The sequence below is a fragment of the Lepisma saccharinum genome, chromosome 14, assembly GCF_977018435.1.
Source record: "Lepisma saccharinum chromosome 14, izLepSacc3.1, whole genome shotgun sequence".
Taxonomy (NCBI): domain Eukaryota; kingdom Metazoa; phylum Arthropoda; class Insecta; order Zygentoma; family Lepismatidae; genus Lepisma; species Lepisma saccharinum.
In genome coordinates this window covers 33638554-33659912 of record NC_139242.1, presented here as the reverse complement: position 1 = coordinate 33659912, position 21359 = coordinate 33638554, and the positions used below count along the sequence as shown (strand labels likewise).

At 42.2% G+C, this 21359-nt stretch overlaps 1 protein-coding gene across 1 annotated transcript in view; it reads right to left on the bottom strand.

The window, feature by feature from the left end:
- Mvl (solute carrier family member malvolio) overlaps nucleotides 1–21359 on the bottom strand; it is a 132650-nt gene that overhangs the window by 99685 nt on the left and 11606 nt on the right. Inside the window, exon 2 of the mRNA XM_083135366.1 lies at nucleotides 5333–5367. The gene's annotated coding sequence lies outside the window, so the exon portion shown is untranslated. The remainder of the gene's footprint in view (nucleotides 1–5332; nucleotides 5368–21359) is intronic.

Sequence of the window (21359 nt, the reverse complement as noted above, 5' to 3'; positions counted from 1 at the left end):
CACTCCGACAGTATCTTCGGACAAGGAGGATCATCGGACCAAAATGGCGGATTTGGCGTAAGTTTTGGAAGCAAGGAAGGAGGGCAAGCAGAGAATAATAATCACCACGGAACAACAGCGTACGGTGGCCTCTCAAGCGGAGGCGGTGTTGGGTACTAAAGACCTAAATGGCCGTAGTGTAGTCTAAAAACGTCTATGTAGTATAAGAAATAGTGAAAGTGTGCTTCATTAAGAAAATAATAATAAGGATTTACGAATTGGGCACATCCACAGTTAACCACAAATATGTGTGTACAATTTGTCCATCACCACAGTCATTTTATTTGGGTTGAAACCAAAGGATATACCCTTGCATTAAAAATTCAATTCTTTGCAAAAACATCAGCCCGACGCATGAAAGAAATTTTAATATAAATGGTTGTAGACAAGTTGTGCAGATGTACTTTTGTGACTGATAATACAAACTTTCCATGAGGAAAAATGTATAACTAGGGCTAACAATAATTGTTTCGATCTTGCTTGTACTAACTTAACGAAGAGTGAAGTTGCAGATGAGATTCAATAATAATTATCTTTAGCACTATTTTATATTAAGTAAGATTTTCCCGTGTTGAGCGATAGATAGTGACAAAATAAATATAAAATTAAATAAATAAATAGGTAGTATCGTATACAAACATTGTTAATAACTGTGTACACCTTATTGTGTCCAAAATTTAATAGGAGGGCTGGTTTGCTACTTACTTCAGATTTCAGATTGTCATTTTTTCGGCAACGGACCGAAGAATTATAACAAGAATAGACAGCTAGATCTCAACATGTTAAAGTTAAAGTCATTTCTTCCTATTCCCCACATTATTACCGTTATATCACACACACACTCTTCTCAAGCAGGAGCGTGTTCAAACATCTGAAACCCCACCCTCTACACGCCTTTGATCGCAAATATGTACTGAACTAACTGTATGGAATTCTAAACGGCATGATTTTACTGTATACTGATGGAACGAATGAAATTATTGTCAATGAAGGGAACCTATTATATGCATGTATACCAGAATCACCAAAACAACAGAAAGTAAACGGTTAGAGTCAGTGGCGTGTCCAAGGATGTGGGGTTGGGGTCATAACCTTCCCCTTGGCTCAATACTCCTAAAAAAGAACGTCAAAGGTGCGAAAACGATTGCAAAATTAAAGCTGACTACCAGAAAGAGTGTATAAAACCCCTCCCTTTCGAAAATCCTTAGCATGCCACTGGTTAGAGCGATGTCGCTTCCTTGTTAGGAGCATACAACTCTAACCATTCGATCAACTTGAGAAGAATGTTTATCCGTTGTTTTCATGTACTGAGAAGGTGAGTATCTTTACGAAAGTCTTTAATTACTAAGAAATACAAGACCAAGACATTATTGAAACTTGCCACACAATGTCTTCAAAAATTTCACAGTACTCTGTATTCTAGTACTTTACTTTCCGTTGCATGTTCAAATTTTATTGAATGATTTGGTTTATTCTACGTTGCTTTTCTACCACTTTTTGCTAATCGCAAAGATGAGGATGAGTGATGATATGATGAAATTTATGAAAGGACACTTACAAAGAACACCAATGCCCGAACCCGCGACCCTTTGTGTCGTAGCACGGTGTGATAACCACTCCGCCACGGAGGTCAGCTCAAGTCTAAATCGTCCTCGTCAATGTTTGTACAGATTTTTACCATATAACCTTTAGTAAACATTAGTAGACATTTATTTTTTAACAAATTGTTGGAACAGCACTGATTTTGAGTGAATTGTTTCGAAATTAATTCTATTTCCTGAGAAGAATCGTAATATACGCAGAGTGGCAGAACACAAAAATGTTCAGCCTTGCAACAAGGGTCACGGGTTCGATACCTGAAACCATTGCTTCCTATTTCTTCCAATTAATACTTCAAACAGTGGAGGAGCCCAACATTCTGGTGTTGGTGGATCCGAGGATGAGTGCCAAAGGATGGACACGTCTTCAAATAAAAATGTATTTTGATATGCACATTGTTGTTACGCAATCAAAGCAAGAAAGAATCCCAATATTGCAATCGTTCTCCATACTAACTAACTCTCTAGCCTTCTTAAACCCGAAGGCTTATGGCTGCAGCAACACAATCCTCTCATCTGTCCCTATCCTGGACAAGATCACTCCATTTTTTTTTCCATCTTTAGGTCCATCTCAACGATATCCCTCCATCTTCGTCTTGGCCTTTATACTGGTCCCTTACCATCAGGTTTCCAAAGAAGAATCCTGTAAAAATCTTTCCTCTCTTATTCGTGCCACATGGCCCACCTAAGTTTTCTTGATTTAATTATTCTAATAATATCTGGACATGAATACAAATTATGCAGTTCTAAGTTATGTAACCATCTCCACTCACTTGTCATTTCATCTCTTTTAGGTCCAAACATTTTTCTCAGGATTTTATTCGTTCTCCATACACTTACATTTTATATTTACCACGAAATTTATGGCTATTACAGTTCGACAGGGGGGTTTGCGTTGCTTCAAATGTTGAAAAAATATTATAGATTTTTAAGTTCACGTTGTGCACAGATGGGCTAATCGGGACTGGAGCTACGGTTTAAAGACTGGGAGGATTAATACTTAAAAAGTGATATGACCCTCCTCCCCACAAAGAAAATATTAACGCCCTCCCCCTTCAGGCAAACCACTCATTTTTTCTGCTTCCGCTGGGGAGAGCCCTCTGCAAAACAATAAACATACGCCAGTGCTGACAGTATTTGGTCTATTGATTTTCCACGGGCTGCAGAGTAACGCATGGAAAGCTAGGTGTCGGGTTAGACATACAAATACCAATATAATGAAACAATGACGTCACAGCTTGCATTACACTTTGGAAAACAAATATGCGAAATATCAGATCCTGAAACATACAGTAAGAAAATCAAACATCAACGATCCTGTTTGTAGAAAGTCTCTCTCTTGATGGAACTTACTGCCACGTAAAATGGGTTGGAGCTGCGGTTACGGCGGTCCAAAAAAATATCGGAGCGTTCAATGTTGGGTACTCTATGTACCTGAGAGACATTTCCTTTCCAACATTATTCGTCTCAAGACGTATCATAATTCCTGAGCTATCGATGTACTGCTTGTTATTGGTGCCGTAGCACACTGCGATGTCCCATGTTCGAATCCTGGGTAAGGCAGTGAAGTTTCATTGTGTTTGATCATCTATTCCATCCTTATAGTGGCGCTAAGACGCCAGGGGTCCCAGGTTCGAATTCCGGCCTGGACATGGGTATTCGTCCCTTGTGAGATTAGCCAAAAGTGGTAGAAAAGCGAAGTAAAATAAAACAAATCCATCCTCATAGTCGCGACTAATCTACAGAAGCAGAAAAGCGGCGTAAAGAACATAAAAAACGCAAATTTAGATACCGATCATTTCGCCTCTATAATTTCTTCCACGAAATAAGTTTGGAAATTACTTTCCAAATCACTTTACGAACAGAGACAAATCGGTGCTAAATTGCAGTCTTGATTTATTTGCTTTGGCTTTTGTCATTTAGCCTTGCTTTTCTGACATTTTCCCTAATCGCGACGATAACGATTAGAGGTGATATGATGGAATTGATGAAAGGACACTCACAAAGAAAACTCATGCCTAGGTCGGGATTTAAACCCAAGATAAATTGAAGTTTTATGTCGGTTACAAATCATGGAAACTTTCTTTCCGGTTGATTTGTATTTCACAAGAATAACGAAAGTGAAACATTGAGTTAGACGGAATAATTGATTGTAAAATGCATGAACCTGATTAGAAATTCCATTTTTTCATATTCTACAACTGAATCCAAGTACGAAATGGATCCATGACTTTTCAAAATTTCAAAAATAAGACTTTCATGTAAGGGGTTACAAAACGTAAACTTTTTAACTAAAATGTCGAAATCTACTTTCAAGGATTATTTATGAACGAGGTATGTACAAATCAATAATAATGCATTTCAGTACCCTATTAAATGTAAGAAAATAAAAAATAAATAAAAAAAACATTGTCTTATTTTCATTCGGCGCATGGAGCTCGAATAGATGTCCCTCCCAATGTTATAATAAAGAATAATAAAAAATTGGCAATAAACTAAAATTGAATTCTATGGCGCAACAGATTTTAACGGCCAGGATTTGCCAGAGCGTCTTATCTATTGGTTGTCGTGTGGTTAGTGTATCGAGTCCCATCGCTCCTGTTTTCTGGTTTTCGATTGATTGATTTGTTGTTTTAAGTCCTTTTTATGCACAGAAAGGCTAATCGGGACTGGACCTACAGTTTAAAGTGGGATCCGAACCACTGTGCCATGTGCCTCCACCGGGTATCGAACCCGGGAGCCCTTGATTACAAGGCGACGACGCTACCACTGCGCCATCGCGGAGGCTCTCTACATGAATTAATATGTTAAATATCCAGTTATGCAAATTTTATATAAATACACAGAACATGGAAATTGCAAATGTATGTATTTTTTTTTAAAAAAAACATTAGTAGTAGTAGCCTAGTGGTGGTAATAATAATAATAACCACAAAATTATAGCAATAATAATAACCAGGGTCTCCCCGATGGCGCAGTGGTAGCGTCGTCGTCTTGTAATGAAAAGGTCCCGGGTTCGATTGCCGGTGGAGGCGCATGCCACAGTTGTTCGGATCCCACTTTAAACTGTAGGTCCAGTCCCGATTAGCCTTACGGTGCATAAAGTGGACTTAAAACAACAAATTAATCAATCAATCAATAATAATAATCACAAAAATAATAGCAATAATAATAATAATAATAATAATAATAATAATAATAGTTTCTATAACTGCCCCTCCTGAGAAGAAATCCTGCGGGCACCCTTGCACTTTCCCCTCGAAAACACTGCGTCAGCATCAATGTGAAGTTTGTCGTGATCCTGCAATGACCTGTAGTAGCACTCTTGCTTGTAATTGTCAGCCATTTATAATAATAATAATGCAAGTTACTGTGACAAATGAAATCATACGTGTATGATTATAGTTTTTGCCTGACAGTCATTTTCCGCGGTGGGTAACGCCCCCCCCCCTTCCCCCACTGCCCGCACAACCATGAGCATGATCAAACAAGAGAAGACGAGGACACACAAACAAAAACAAATCGAATTCACACACATTTATCACACTTATCTGGATTTATTTATTCTAAACATAAACAGTAAAACAACGAAGAAGTATATAATTACGGGATTCCAGACAAACAAATTAAAATTCTGTAAATCAATACTATACTAAACAGAATCAGCCTAAGAATAACCAATTGAAATGACTTACCTAGCGCCTTTCAGTGAACGTCAGAGATTTGGAACCTGCAAGATAAAATGTCGGTTTTATCAATCCAAATAAGTGAAGAACATAAGTTTCTCTATCGTCTATTTTATCAGTTCATCGTTCATCCCAATCATCGCAATTTATAGATAGAAAAGCGCAGTGGTGGCGAATAGGAGGGGGGTGATGGGGAGCAGTTGCCTCCCTACTTTAGCCACTTTTGCCCCCGCACTATGCTAAATCTTATCTTCAAAGGGAAATACTGTATACTGTCCTTGCCTCCTCCCCAAATTTGGCACCTTGCCCCCCCCCCCCCCCCCCCCGGTTTTGGAACCCAAACGCCGCCACTGGAAAAGCGAGGAAAACATTAACTAAACAGAGGATTGCCCCTCTAATAAACCATTGTTACTCTGCACAAGAACAGCAGCTGAAAACTAAGCGTTACTTATGGCCTTGTGAACAATTATCATTGTCTTCGCTAAAACAACAAGGAAACACGCGAGTGAAATTACTGTGGGTGATTTTCTGAATGCTAAGTTATGTGTTACAGTTTCCCGAATATAAAAATAACTGCATTGGTTTTGTAGCCCATGGCGGATATACAGGGTGTCGCAAAACTCTTTCAACAACGCTTGGGAGCTGGTAGATATCATAAAAACAAGTAACTTTTCCCTATAAAGTTTACCTCGAAAGCGCTTAGTTTCTGTGCTATAAGCGCTTAAAGTCTATCCTGTACGTATGCAACCCAACACAGCAAACGCTTGCTCTGACATAACTAGCAGGGGCGCGTGGCAGGGTTGCCACTAGCGTTCCTCGTTATGAGAGACGACTTGAAAACAACAACTTGGGAGTCTTGCCTGAGCAAAATCCAAAACATTAATGATACTTGCGATGTTGTAAGAAGGATTCACAGTATTTATAAACTGACCAAAACAAATAATGGACAGACTGAAATTCAAGATTACTCATTCTAAAATATCTCCATAATTGATTGATTGATTTGGTTTATTTTAATTCGCTTTTCTGCCACCTTTGGCTAATCGCTAATCGCGAAGATGAGGATGATATGATGAAATAACAAATGACACCAATGTCTAGACCAGGATTTAAACCCGAGACACCTGGCGCCGTAGCGAGCTGTGCTAACCACATCACCACGGAGTGTTTCGTACATCATGCAATATCAACAATTGCAAGGGACACGTGATATAGGGGAAATCCACGAACGAACAAATGTAAGCATGATGTGTTTGCTGCCTCGTTTCGAACACGCAAACTGAAATGTAGAAATTTTCAGCGAAAAATGCAGGCTCGACCAGGACTCGAACCCGGGTTATTACAATTTTTTTGAAAATTATTCCTATCTGTAATAGCGTTATTGCTAATCGTGTTTGTCTCATAAGGAAATAATTGCGAGGCTCTTTTCATTTAATGATTGAATGATTCATTGCTTGATTGATTTGCTTTATTTTACTTAGCTGTTTGTGCCACTTTTGGCTAATATACGAAGATGGTGATGAGTGATGAGTGATGATATGATTAAATTGATGAATGTACACTCACAAACATACATGCCCAAGCCGGGATTCGAACCCAAGAACCCTAGCTTGTTTTAGAAAACAGTGGCAACCTATAAATTTTACCGACAACTGATATGCATGTAAGAAAAATTATGTGTTTCAAAAATTGGTATCAAGAAAATTCCAAGGATTATTTGCAATACTAGGAACATGCGAATTAAAAACTTTCTCTTCCCACTCTCTCTCTCTCTCTCTCTCTCTCTCTCTCTCTCTCTCTCTCTCTCTCTCTTTCTCTCTTTCTCTCTCTCTCTATCTCTCTCTTTCTCTCCACTCAAACTGGTTAATCTTGAATGCTCTATTAAAGAAGTTGTAGGAAGAAATTAATATTTCACTGAAAGGAATTACATTGAGCTCGGTGCATACTTACTGCCTGTACTAGTTTGTTCTGCACTTCACGATATCGTTTGATATTGGTACATCAAGAGAAATCCTCGTAATTTACACTCTTTTCATGTGTGCGAATTAGTTTTCTCATTTTGTGTCTGCTTAGCATTCTTATCATGGAATGTGAAAAAAAAAATCAAAAGGAAACCATTGAGTACACGTCATAAATTGTACATATTTATCATTCATTGTAGCAACTTGATATCAACATTGAAATGTAAGAGTAATATTTTCGGAAGGCACCAAAATGTCAACTTTTAGTTCACCCTGGAAACAACGTTTTGTAGCAAACGAGCGAGATTCTGACATCTAGATGAATTTCCGGAATAATTCGTGTGAATTTATATTATTCTCATTGTACGTAATTTTCCTACACTTTCGGGCAAATAGTAAATACGAGGACATAAGATTCAGTGACATTTTTGTCCAGGTCGAAACTTGTGTCCGGAACATTCGGTAGAGAGGGATCATGTGTTGATCACTAAACGTACTCAGTCACCGAAATGGCTCAAGAATATTCATCTGCCGGAGATTTTTGTTTATTTTCAGCCTGCTTTTTATAACGAACTCGATTTGCAATAGCGCTAGTTCACTTTATTTCTAATAAATAAATTGTAATAACATTACAGTCTGCATGTTCGAAACGAGGCAGCAAACACATCATGCTTACATTTGTTCGTTCGTGGATTTCCCCTATATCACGTATCCCTTGCAATTGTTGATATTGCATGATGTACGAAACACTCCGTGGTGATGTGGTTAGCACAGCTCGCTACGGCGCCAGGTGTCTCGGGTTTAAATCCTGGTCTAGACATTGGTGTCATTTGTTATTTCATCATATCATCCTCATCTTCGCGATTAGCGATTAGCCAAAGGTGGCAGAAAAGCGAATTAAAATAAACCAAATCAATCAATCAATTATGGAGATATTTTAGAATGAGTAATCTTGAATTTCAGTCTGTCCATTATTTGTTTTGGTCAGTTTATAAATACTGTGAATCCTTCTTACAACATCGCAAGTATCATTAATGTTTTGGATTTTGCTCAGGCAAGACTCCCAAGTTGTTGTTTTCAAGTCGTCTCTCTTAACGAGGAACGCTAGTGGCAACCCTGCCACGCGCCCCTGCTAGTTATGTCAGAGCAAGCGTTTGCTGTGTTGGGTTGCATACGTACAGGATAGACTTTAAGCGCTTATAGCACAGAAACTAAGCGCTTTCGAGGTAAACTTTATAGGGAAAAGTTACTTGTTTTTATGATATCTACCAGCTCCCAAGCGTTGTTGAAAGAGTTTTGCGACACCCTGTATATAATACTCCACGTAGTTACTAACAGTAGAATGTGGGTGCACGCAGACACGTATATAGAAATATACGTAATAATAATAATAATAACAATAACAAGAACAATAATAATAATAATAATAATGTTTAATTAAAGTAATTTAATTTAAACTAATTTAAATTAAAATATTAATAATATATATACATTAATTAATATTGTACTGCTATTATTACACGAATAGGTGAAAAGACGGTATGAGAATAGAGATATAACAGCACGTATTCATTATCTAGCTTGCGTGTACTTAAGATGGCAAAAATGTGCATAAAACAAGCGCTCTGGTAAGGAAATTAATGTCAAAAATATGAAGAATTGAATACTTATTGAATAACAAAAAAGGATGTTTGTTATAGCCAGTTGACGAAAAGTAAAGTTCCAGATTAAAATTGTATGCATGTTATCATAAGTAGTTATGTGCACAAATCTTCTTTGGTAGTACTGTCATTCAAAGCCGTTATGATAAACATAATCTTTACCTTCCAATAAGTTGAAATAACATCGATTATACAATAAATGCTAAGCTAGTGCATTTTCATTATTTAATTTATGTACTTGGTAAGTCTTTCGGGGAGCGGTCCGGTTCAAGTGGACCCCTCCCTAAATACGTCCTTGGATGGATTAGTTATACCTTGTATCGAAATTGATTTCATCTTGGATCAATTATCTGTTCTATAAAAGTAAAGAGTAAGTAAATATAAGAACTGGATTTGGAAGTAAATTCTTACTTATTAGCTAATTATGATTACAGTTCTCCCGTAGACATTTGCCACCTTGAAATGCATAAATTATAATTTCACAATGAAAACGTCATTAGTAACCTTCTTTCTTGGACTTAAATGGTCAGTAGATATAATAGGCGTTGGGAGGGGGGATCGAACAGGTCCGTCGACCCACCCCCCCCTGGAAATTGCCATCGTTCATTTCAAGTTACAAAAAACAGAAAGCTTGTTACTTTTATTGTTAATAACAGGTAAAGGTCAAAGGTAAAGTGTTCCCCTGTGCATAGGACCATGCCATGAAGGATAGGGGGTGTGGGGGTAACGCCCCACACTTTCTTGATCCGGTCGTAAGTTGGAGTGATGTGATCAGCATCACGCCCCTGACCGCCTTTACCCCCCAGGGTTTCCCACAGGTACCCATGTTATTCGACGCTTCCACCGTTAGAAAAGTTCCCGGATTTGAACCGGCCGGGGATCGAACCCGGGACCTTTAGCATGGTAGTCAGACGCGTTACCGACTGAGCCACCGCGGCCACTATTGTTAATAACAGAAATAAATTAATTATTATTACAACAGAATAACGAAGTAAAAATGCGTTAAATCGAAAAAATTGTGAGTGAAATACAGGAAGCAGTATATTTTTTTCATTTTCTGCCATTTAAATAATACGAAAATTAGACTTTTATGTTAGAGGGAATATAAGTAGTACAGGAGCACCGGTTCAACGCCCGAAAATGAGGCTCGGTGAGGCTTGCCTTAATGGATTTCTCTCGTAAGGCATGAGCCTCATTTTCTCGCAGTGTTGCCAGCTCACCCCAAGAATATTTCACCATGTGATATTTTACAGGCGAAGCTAACCTACAAATGGGAGTTGGCAACACTGGCAACATCAATTGCGGTTCAGTGTTGCCAACTCACCTCAAGAATATTTCACCATGTGATATTTTACAGGCGAAGCTAACTTACAGAGTAGTGGGGGAAAGAGAGTTCACCAACCGAAAATGGCGCTCGGTGGCGCTCGCAGTGTTGCCAACTCCTCACTCGAAAAAATCACCAAGGTTTTTGTTTTTGGGTATAACCTAACCTCAAGCAAGGAGCTGGCAACGCTTGAGGCTTTCTCGCAGTGTTGCCAACTCACCCCAAGAATATTTCACCATGTGATATTTTACAAGCGAAGCTAACCTACAAATGGGAGTTGGCAACACTGATTAGTGGAGGTAGCCGGGTTCACCAGCATCAATTGGCGATCAGTGTTGCCAACTCACCCCAAGAATATTTCACCATGTGATATTTTACAAGCGAAGCTAACCTACGAATGGGAGTTAGCAACACTGATTAGTGTAATCAGCTCAGTTGAGCGCCATCAATTGGCGATCAGTGTTGCCAACTCACCCCAAGAATATTTCACCATATGATATTTTACAAGCAAAGATAACCTACAAATGGGAGTTGGCAACACTGACTAGTGGAGGTGCACGGGTTGAGTGCCATCAATTGATGTTGCCAGTGTTGCCAACTCACCTCAAGAATATTTCACCATGTGATATTTTACAGGCGAAGCTAACCTACAAATAGAAGTTGACAACACTGGTAACATCAATTGCGATTCAATGTTGCCAACTCACCTGAAGAATATTTCACCATGTGATATTTTACAGGCGAAGCTAACCTACAAATAGAAGTTGACAACACTGGTAACATCAATTGCGGTTCAATGTTGCCAACTTACCTGAAGAATATTTCATCATGTGATATTTTACAGGCGAAGCTAACCTACAAATGGGAGTTGGCAACACTGACTAATAGAAGTGGCCAGGGTTGCGTCCGAATCAGCAGCAGATGTCACCTAGAGCGCTGTTCCATCCGGGACTCAGCCAATCTCTGTTGTCCGAATTTGCGGTAGACGTGGAGTCGGAGGGAAGAGCAGAGAGGCGCGACAGATGCACGCTTGAACTCGCTGTGACGCTGCGCTTGGCAGCCATATTCTAACTTTCACTTTGTACAGACAACATTTACTGATTAGAGGATGTAAAACTCAGTTATATTTTAATATTTTTTCGATAATACTGAATGCAGAAAACGTAAATGATAAAATAGCGTGTTATATTTTTAATGTGAGTAGTTAGGTGGAAATCATTGTCATGTTTGTTTGCGCCCCACGCGGTGGGTGAAGTTCGGGCTGACACCTGGCGGGAAAAGTGACAGCCGTACTACAAGGGGACATGCAGATTCGGACGACTTGGACGCGACTTCGAGTGCACGCGAGAGCAACGGGGAAGAATGGGATGGAGCGCTTGCCAATCCGGACACGGCTTTTGTAAACCTCTCGGGAACGATGTGCCACACACGCGCGCGCGCGCCTATCGGTAGATTATGTTTCGCGTATTTATTCGTTGCGCTGACACAGCGTGATGAGTAAATAATGCATTTTCTTATTTTTGAAGTACGAATGCACTTTATCGTAATCTTCCAAGTCCCGGGGACACTAATGTTTGTATATCGTGACTTTTGTAAACCTCTCTCGGGAACGATGTGCCACACACACACGTGCACGCGCTGGCGCCTCTTATTATTTCTGTATTATGGCGCAAACACATCTAGAAAAACTACAATTTTGCTCCCTCTCCTCTCTGCGTGTGCTATCAACAATACGTAAGCCTTGGGACGACGAAAATTACACAACGGTGAGCCTCGTCAATACACCTACCCCGCAACATCTGGAGCGTGCAAATACATAAATAGCGGGTCGCTTGGGTGTATACAATTTGTTTTATTTATATTTTGTTTCAAAGCAAGCGAGATAACCGGAGCATGCAGGCACACAACAGCGAGCTGGGATGGAAGATCATCAGCATATCCGGAGCGTGCAGGTACATAATAGCGAGCTGCTTGGGCGTTAGCGTGGCTTCGCCGGATGCAATACACACGATGCTTAGGTTACAACAGGTTGTTAACATTAGCTTTGGGGAAGAATATTCTAGAGAAGATTGTCTCAGAACATTTTCATAGTTTCACACTTCTATTAGATTGGTAGAAAAATATATTAGTGGGCAATAAAATCTGAAGAAGATTTGTGTCTAGCAAAAATAAGCTAAATAGAATTACACATGCATACAATATTTATTTTTTTTCTATCTACAATCATATTTTTCTTATATATTTTTTCAATTTTTTTATAGGGTTGATTAAAACACATATTTGAGGAAGACAACACTCTACCACCAACCGATCACATATAAATAAACATACCCAAAAAAAATGCGCTCCATGAAAAGTTGCCCTGTGTGCAAAACAGCCATATCAAGCAAAAATTTTGCAAGACATTGTCGCACCTGCGTGCCAAGCAAGCATTTGGCTGCCACCGAACTGTGTTCCGGATGCAATAAATACATTACAATTGCGTATGTCAAGAAGCATAAGCTTACTTGTCTAAGCAAAAATACATCTGGGGCCCAGCCTTCGACCTCCACCAAGAGGAAGGCAGAAGCAGCCTCCATCAATGCACCACCTGCTAAACGCGTCAAGCCTGCGATAAAAGCAGACCGGTCTGCTTTCGGTGGAATATTAGGAGATTACGTTCAATTGTCGGATGGCTCTTGCGATGTTCGTAGCTTTTTAGAGGAGAAGCGAGCAGAAATAGTTTCTATTTTTAGTAATGCACTGGCTACGCACTCCTCCACTAAATTCTACGCATCGCTTCGTTGCTGGTACAAAAAACCGTCTGATGAAATTTACAGCTTCTGCCACAACACCAAGGCGAAGATGCTGCATCTGGCGGATGTCGACAACCTCGAGGTCATCTACAACAAGTTTGTCGAGGAGCTGCTGGCAAAGCAAGAAGAACATGAAGCTAAGGGCTCGGGAGGTTCGCTGTGTGGGGAGCCTCACGAACTGCGCGTCAAACTTTCCAAGTTTGTGCCTTTCTCCGCCTCCAGCTACGTCCCCTTACCAGAAGCAATTGAGGCAAAGAAGGCTGTCCTGAACATTCAGAACAGTGACGCCAAGTGCTTTCTCTGGTCGGTGCTTGCAGCATTACACTCTGTTCACTGGAAAAACCATCCACACCGAGTTAACCACTACCTACCCTACGAGCCAGAACTGGAAGATGCCATTGCTGGGATTGACTACCCGGTGGAGGTCTCGGACATTTGCAAGTTCGAGGCCCGTACACACAACCCTCGGTTGGCCATCAATGTTTATGGCCTCATCGACAAAAAAGAGGTGTACCCTATCCGGGTGAGCGACGTAGAGGACAATGATGCTCGAGAAATCCATCTCCTACTCATCAAGAACAAGGCCCACCACCATTACACCCTCATCCGCTCCCTCTCTCGGCTTGTTTCGAGCCAGCTGAGCAAAGACGAACACCACATAGAAGTTTGTCCCAGGTGCTTGTCTAAATTTCGTAATCAAAAACAGCAGGATTACCAGCGCATCAGAGGTCCCAACATCGCTGCCGAGAAGCTCGCTAACCACAAGCTCTACTGCAAAGCCAACGAACCGGGGCTGGCAGACTTGCCCAAACCTGGCACCGTGGAGCGTTTCCACATGCACGGCGCCATGGTGGAGCACCCTGCTATCATCATCGCGGATTTCGAGGCCTTCCTCAAACCCCTGTCCACTTGCGATCCCGATCCCGAAGTTTCCTCCACTACCCCTTACCAACTCCACGAGGCATCCAGTTTCGCATACGTTGTGGTACGACGAGACCAACACATCGCCCCCGAGCCCTACGTGTACCGTGGTCTCGACGCAGCCAAACACTTCCTCGAGAGGATGGTTGTCGAGGCTATCGAGATAGGGAAGGTGCTGTTGACCCCCAAGTCTATGCTCCCACTGTCCCCCGACGATCAACATAGACACGACGAGGCCATCGCTTGCCCTGTCTGCGTCGAGAAGTACACCGCCAACAACTGTAAAGTCCGACACCACGATCACTTTAACGGTAGGTATGTTGGTTCTTGGTGCAACGACTGCAACCGCTTGGCTCGGGACCCGCGCTTCATCCCTGTGTTTTTTCACAATGGCTCGGGGTACGACTTTCACCACCTGATCAAGCATCTTGGGTACGACAACGAGCGAATCAACGTCCTGGCGCAGAACGAGGAGCGTTACATCAGTGTGAGCAAATGGGTTCGAATCCCAGAATCCGACTCTACCGTCGAACTTCGCTTCCTCGACTCCCTGAGGTTCCTCCCGGCCAGCCTCGATGCTCTCGCGGGGAAGCTTAGCGATGAGAAAATGCTCATCACCTCTGCGAATTTTCCGAACTTGGACGCCAGTCTCTTCAGGCGTAAGGGGGTCTACCCCTACGAATACGTCACCGACTCTACCAAGTTTGCGGAGACGTCGCTTCCTCCTCGAGCAAACTTCTATAGCAAACTGCGAGGCTCGGGCATCTCTGAGGATGACTATAACCATGCTCAGTCCATGTGGCGCGAGCTGGATTGCCAAAATCTCGGAGACTACCACGACGCCTACCTCAGACTTGATGTGACGCTCCTCGCCGACGTGATCCAGGTGTTTCGTGCAACTGCGAAGACCATCTACCACCTGGATCCCGCCTACTTCTATAGTCTCCCCGGACTGGCATGGTCAGCCATGTTTCTGGTGACGAAAATTGAGCTGGAGCTTCTTTCGGACGTAGACATGATGCTGTTTGTGGAACGTGCCGTGCGGGGTGGAATGGTCCAGGTGTCGCAGCGACACTCGCATGCCAACAACCATCACATGGCCACCGGTTACGACCCCTCACAACCGTCCAGCTACATCATGTACACGGACGTTAATAACCTCTACGGACACTCCATGATGCAGCCACTCCCTTTTAGAGGTTTCGAGTGGGCTGATCCCTCCAACTTCGACGTTGAAGGTTTCAACGATGAGGAATGCGGATTTTTTGCCGAGGTGGACCTCGAGTTCTCCGAGAAGCTGCAGGATTTATTCTGCGATCTTCCCCCTGCACCCGAGTTCAAGTGTCCACCCGATTCCAACCAGAAGAAGCTCGTCATGGACTTCGAGCCCAAAGAGCGTTATGTCCTGCACTACCAAAACCTCCGGTGGTTGATGAAGCAAGGGGTTACCGTCCGCACAGTACATCAAGTTTTGATGTTCGAGCATTCTCAATGGTTGAGGTCATACATCGAGCTCAACACCAAACATCGTACAGTCGCCACTTCTGATTTCGATCGCGATTTCTTCAAGTTAATGAACAATGCGGTGTTTGGGAAAACTATGGAGAATGTGCGAAATCATGTAGATGTGAGGCTAATATCAAACAAAGTACAATGTCGCAGGCTCGTAGCAAACCCGTTATTTAAATCGAGGACTATTTATAATGAGCAGCTTGCTCTAGTGCATATGAGGAAGAACAAGGTGATGCTCAACAAGCCAATTTATGTTGGTGCCTCAGTATTAGACCTGAGCAAACTGCACATGTTTCAAATATATTATGGGATACTACGCCAGCACTATAACGACAATATCAACCTACTCTACACGGACACAGATAGTTTGATGTACCACGTCCACTCACCCGATGCGTACAGGGATATAGCCACGGTACCAGCTTTTGTGAACCTCTTCGACACCTCGGGCTATCCCCAGCCAAACCGATACAAAATCCCGACTTCCAACAAGAAGAAGCCTGGCAAACTCAAAGACGAGAAGAACGGTGATATAATTCTCGAGTTTGCAGGTCTTCGCGCCAAGGCCTATACCATCAAAGCTGAGGGCAGCGTTACCAAGAAGGCCAAGGGTGTCGGCAGACAGGTGGTTCGGGAGCATCTCACATTCGAGGACTTCATGGATTGCCTCAAGACCAGGTCGTCGATTCTAAGAGCAGAACAGCGCATCCAGAGCGTCGACCATGTGTTGACCACCAACAAGGTGAGGAAGATTGCCCTGGATCCCAACGACGACAAGAGGTGCGTTCTCCAATGTGGAATCCACACACTGCCGTGGGGGCACTATCGTTTAGCAGAAAGCAAAACCTGCAACATATGCCCATCTTCAACAGAAGATTCATAAAAAACAAACAAAAAAAAAAAAAAAAAATCATTTTGTTAGTTATTACAAAAAAAAACACTGACTGTTATTACAAAAAAAACTTTGACCGTATTTTAAATAACCAGCATACCTATGAATCTTTTTGGTTTCCGAAAACAAACCAACATGGAGACTGTACACCGCGCGACGACAGATCATGAATTTCTACCTTCCATGTTAACTAAACTCAACGGTCTACTGATTGTTCACCTTAACAGCATTTGGACGAAATTGGATGACGATGTGGGCAAGATGTTTTACGTCTTCAACAACAATTTACATTTTTACAAAATTCCGATCGATGGAAAACTTCAAATCACCGTGAATACGGAAAACGTAGGCGAAATCAAAATATCTACCGGCAAGAACATTTTTCGAATCAAGCACGACAAGATGCTTTCTAACATTACGTACGATGTTTCTGCAGGAGATTGTTTATACGTTGAACTCCTAGGAGATTACGACAAACTTATTCCTCTCTTCGTAGAATTACGAATCGTCTATCCTATTATAAATAACCGTTAACCAAAATGCCTAACGATATTTTCGGCCACACCAAACGTGTAGACCACGCAGAAGAGATTCTCATGTTGGACGTCAGAATTAAAAAGTTGAGGAGCGATTTGATCGCTTTGCAGGAGACCTTAAACAAAAGTTTAGAGTCGGAGATTGCTACGCTCCAAACGCAATGTCTGGACCCCATTCTGAAAATCGATTCCGAACTGAAAACGCTCATAAAAAATTATGTCGACGTACCTTCTTACGACAACGTTCAAAATATACAGTTGAGCGTGGATAAGCTTCAAAATGATTTGGCCAAATTACAACAATTTCAATCGAAAAATGAAGATTTGGAAAAATTGAAACTCGAAATCGAAGAACGAACTTCCGCAATCGAAAAGAATTTCTCTGAACTTCAAACCGTCGTGAAGGATATTGATGTAGAACGCTTGCATGTTGTTGTTTCCAAATTACAAGAAGAATTCGCCAGCACGTTGGAAGAAATTAAATCCAAGTTACAGACTTTGGAAGATACCATGACGAACCTACCATCGTCAGACGAACTGCAGGTTATCGGCAAAAGCGTCGCGAACATAAAAATTCAATTGGAGGCTTATCAAGATTTCGAACACATTCAAACCACCATCGCTACGCTTCAGGCGTCTCTGGAGTTGATCAACGAAGAAATTAAAAATATTCACGCTGAAGCAAGTGCGTTGACGAGCATACAAGACACGTTGAGCACGGTTCAGCAGAAGATCGAATATTTAGAAAATTTGAACGTCGAATCGAACCTTGCTCATTTTCATCACGTACTGGACAACATACAGGGTGACTTGGAATCGTTACGGACGAGCGTACCTTCGAGCGAAGATTTGGAAAAATTGAAAACGGCGGTGACGGCACTATCCGATTCGAGCGACATCAAAAGTTCGTTGAGCGATCTCGAGAGTAGGGTTGCCAATCTCCCCACCTCCAAAGAATTGCACGCTTTGAAAAGAAGCATATCACGTATGCTGAAACGACTGGAAACGGAAACGGCGAACGTGGAACAGATTCGAGACGAACTTGCTTCGCTGGTGTCGATGCTGCCCACTTCGCAGAGCGTCGCAGACCTTCACACGCAGTTTACCGAGATGCGAAGCATCGTGAACGATCTTACCGAGAAAAGTTCGAAATTGAATCAAGTCGAGAACCTTCAGAGTATCGTCGTCAACATCAGAGATCAAGTTGGAGTGTTGGAATCCACGCAGGAATCGACGCTGGCCTCTTTCGGTGCCAAGTTACAAGAACTCAACGAAAACTACAAGCAGTTGAACGTGGAAGTGAAAATCAAACCGTCATTTTCTACAGTAACGGATACTATCGTCGAACATTTGTTGCCCGTACAAAATACACTGGGACAGCTTCACAGCAACCTCGTTAGCGTCGATACTAAATTCGCTAAACTGCATTCTCTGCAAGCCATCGAAATCAACAGCGTACCCAATCAACAGAGAATCTCCACGTTCGTCGAAGGTAACAAACTGTACATGTTACATCCTTATCATCCGTACTACAAGTTTCTCCTCGATGGTACAATTCAGATAAACGAATTTTCGTACTGGTCTCACGGCAGAAAAGCTAGCGTTCCCACCATGACCTTTATATCGAATCGTGGTGTTCAGAAAGCAGGAAACATTCCTCTGGCACGTTGGAACGAAACGCGCAACATATATGAAATACACGAAGACGAAGATCTCACCGTTTTCGACGTGAGTGCCGGCGATAAGCTGATCATTCAAAACACGAGCGAAGTGCCACCCTCTTTGAATCCCATCACGCTGGTGCTTCTCTTCAAACGTAATCTCTAAAAAATGTCTAGGCAAGCCATCGTCGAAGAATTGCATAAACCTGCACGTCGCAACTACAAACGTTTAGCTGTGGTAACCAAGGGAATCGATGACCTCTGGCAAAGTGACCTCGTGGAGATGAGTAGCGGCAATCTAAAAAATGTGCATAAATTGAACAAGGGCAACAAGTACCTCCTCACCGTCATAGACACGTTTTCGAAATTCGCATGGGCTCTACCTTTGAAAGCCAAAACAGGAACGTGCGTCACGGAAGCATTCAAGACAATTTTTCGCGAAAGCGACAGACAACCTCGGTTTTTGCAAACGGACAAGGGGAAGGAATTTTACAATGCCGTATTCCAAAAGTTTATTCGGAAACACGACATTCGACATTATTCAACCTTCAGTCACATCAAAGCCAGCATCGTGGAAAGATTTAATCGAACCTTGAAAACACACATGTGGAAACGATTCACGCTTCGAGGAAATTACAAATGGGTCGACATACTGCCGGAACTCGTCGACACCTATAATAATACAGTACACAGAACGATAGGCATGAAGCCAGCTGACGTTACGAAATCTGACGAGCAGCGTTTAATTTCTACAGTTTACTGTCCAAAGTACACTCCCACGACTACCAAGAAATCAAAATTCAAAATTGGAGACCAGGTGAGGATCAGCAAATTCAAACGCACCTTCGAGAAGGGGTTTACAAAAAATTGGAGCACGGAACTTTTTACGGTGGTTCGAGTTTTACCCGGAAACCGACACACGTATATAATAAAAGATAGTAGTGGCGAGATTTTGAAAGGAAGATTTTACGAAGAGGAACTCTCTAAAACAAAACATCCCGACACGTACCTCATCGAGAAAGTATTGCGTAAGAGAGGCAACAAACTGTTTGTCAAATGGCTGGGGCTTCCGGAAAAAAGTTGGATCAACGCGAACGAAGTGATCTTGTGAGTACGTGGAACGTGGTGAAACGTCTACCGGATTCGGAAAGTCAAACGAGAAAAAAGAACGGCGAGTTGCTTCCCGACAGCATCCGCTGTCTGATCGTAGGTCCTTCGGGGTGTGGGAAAACAACACTGCTCGTGGACAATTTTCTCCTCGCACCGAATTGGTTAGATTGGAAGAACAGGCACCTCTACGTATTTTCGAAAAGTCTCGAACAAGCGAAATACAAGCAACTGATGAAACTGTACGATGGTCTGGACATTGCAACGTTCGCTTCGGAAATAAAGCCACTCGACGATTGTCGTGAAAATTCAGTTGTTGTGTTCGACGATGTCATCCTGGAAAATCAAAATGAAATTCGCAATTTTTTCACGCAAGGTCGTCACAAAGGAATAGATTGCTTCTTCCTAGCTCAAACGTTTTCCAAAATTCCAAAACAGTTAGTACGCGACAACGCTAATTTCATATGTTTGTTTCGTCAAGATCACACCAACCTCAAGCACGCGTATGATGACTACGTAGGCGGAGACATGAACTACAATCAATTTTCGGAACGCTGCTGCTCCCACTGTTGGAACAGTGACGATTTTGGATTCGCGACGATCGACATGACGAGGAAACCCAACGACGGAAAATACAGAAACAAAATCAACGACTTTCTAAACGTTGCAACGTTGTGAGAAACGACGTGTATAAATAACGTTATGACGAAACGAAAAATCGAAGACGAAAATCTCAAGCTTCGCGATTACCTCGCGAAACGCTTCAAAGGTTGGAAATCCGAGAATCGCGGATTCTACGAAGAGAAGAAACGTCAAGATCAACCTGTGATCGACGCCATCAGCGATCTAGGTAAAGAAATTAAAGGCGTCACGGAACAAAATAAAAATTTGATCAACGAACTCGTACCACTTGCAGCTAAAAGTTACACCGTACCCACGCCCATTTCGAGCATTCCTTCGACGCCGTTCGAACTAAGAGACGTACCGCCACGACGTCGAGCCATAGGTAGCACGTCGTCGTCTTTGGATAAGATCGAGTTGGGACCTTTGGCACGAGACTACCTGAGCACGGGGAAATTCGACAAGGATGAAGTGTTCGGATTGTATCCGAGCATGGAGAGCAACGAAGGCGGCGGTGTGGTTTGGAAGATTGGAAAATCGAAGGTGACCTTCGAAGGCAACGACATTAAAGTTAATTTAGGCGAGAAGGATAGTTGGAACAGGTACCCGGGTACGGTGGGACTGTGGGAACTCGTTGCCAAAAAGCAGCCGAAAGATTACACCGACGAAGATTACCAGAGTTACAAGGAAATTTTGATCATGACGGATGCCTTGTACCAGAACAACGACGCCTCGCAGAATAGGGTCAAATCCAGCAGCGGCGAGAAGTACAGAAATCTCATCAAGCCGATATGGAACCAGGTGAAAACAGGCAGCGGCGTCAAACTCTACAACACCCTGCCCAAAGAGTTTGTGTGGGTGGACGACGTGCGCAAGCTCATAGACAGGTTGTTGGTTATTGCAGGAGAGGAGAATGCAGGCAATCGTAATTTCTACAACGAGAAGGTAGGAATTGTGGACATGATCAGCACAAAATTTTCCAACTTCATCGTGAACGACGACAAGGGCATAGGTTACCTCATTAAAATTATCAACACGCTGCCTC